Source organism: Hipposideros armiger, unplaced genomic scaffold, assembly GCF_001890085.2.
Source record: "Hipposideros armiger isolate ML-2016 unplaced genomic scaffold, ASM189008v1 scaffold_346, whole genome shotgun sequence".
Classification (NCBI taxonomy): Eukaryota; Metazoa; Chordata; class Mammalia; order Chiroptera; family Hipposideridae; genus Hipposideros; species Hipposideros armiger.
In genome coordinates, this window is record NW_017731696.1 from 562,431 (window position 1) to 563,586 (window position 1,156).

A 1,156-nucleotide genomic window follows, 5' to 3' on the forward strand; every position below is an offset into this window, starting at 1 on the left:
CCTCATATTCTGATTAATTAAAAAAAAACACAAAAAACAAAAAACAGCCCCCAAAAACAAACAAACAAAAAACAACCCAGAAGCAATTTGCTTTTACCTAGCAAGGGATAGCGGTGCATTTTTATTTTCTAACTCAGTAATCTGTCAACTCTGGCTCTTTGCTGCAATTTAGTTCTCAGGGACCTTGATTATCTTACCATTGCAGAATATCATGCTGGATCACTGCACTGACAGGTAGTCTAATAAAACCCAGAGAGCAAGGAATAGCAGGCACTTTCCATGCCTTGGTACTATTATATGGATACTTGCTGAAAGGAATGATATACATCTCATGAAAATACAGGAGTCTTTCACTTCAGTGAGGTTAGGGGGTGGCTTAGATGGATTGAGACTCTAATCTAAAGGATAATTAGTTGAAATTTGTACATTCAACCAAAATGCTTATATGCATCTTTGAATTTTGGAGGCAGATCTGAATCATGGCCTCTGATCTCCTCTGCAGCTGTGTCCTGCCCTGAGATAACAACTGCAGTGCTTGTTTTCTAGCCCAAGGACTTGCCCTGATATCAGCCCCTCCCAAGTCTGGTTTGCAGCTTCACAATGATTCTGTGAGCCTCTGATATCATTCCAATGAATTAATTTTTCTAAAGTTAGCCAGAGTTTATTTTTGTTACTTACAACTAGAGAATTCTAATTTACACAATATTTAAGAAAGTAATAAGTGATATAAGTAAGATAATAAAATTTAATTAAAAACACAATTTAGTAGGCATCCCTTTTAGATAACATCAATTTTTCACACTGAACATTTTTAGAACATTACATGTTTTCTAAAGTAATAGTTGAAACACTAAGTTTCAATTAAGAAATTGTATTAAAAAGCATATGTAATTACATTTATTTTTCTATGGCTATGTAGAGATTTGAAATTAGTTTTAAAAATTGAGGCCAAAATATTCTTTTTATGTAGTGTCAAATGATGATGTGTTTTGACCTGGCTGAAAGCGTTATAAAATATTGTTGAGGTTTAAATATTTTCCATTTGTAGAATAAATCAGGTGGAGAAATCTAGTCAATATTTATCGATCTTACATAAACAGTGCACTGCACTAAATATTATAAGGTAAGACAAAAAAGCCATTTGCTTATTATGCTT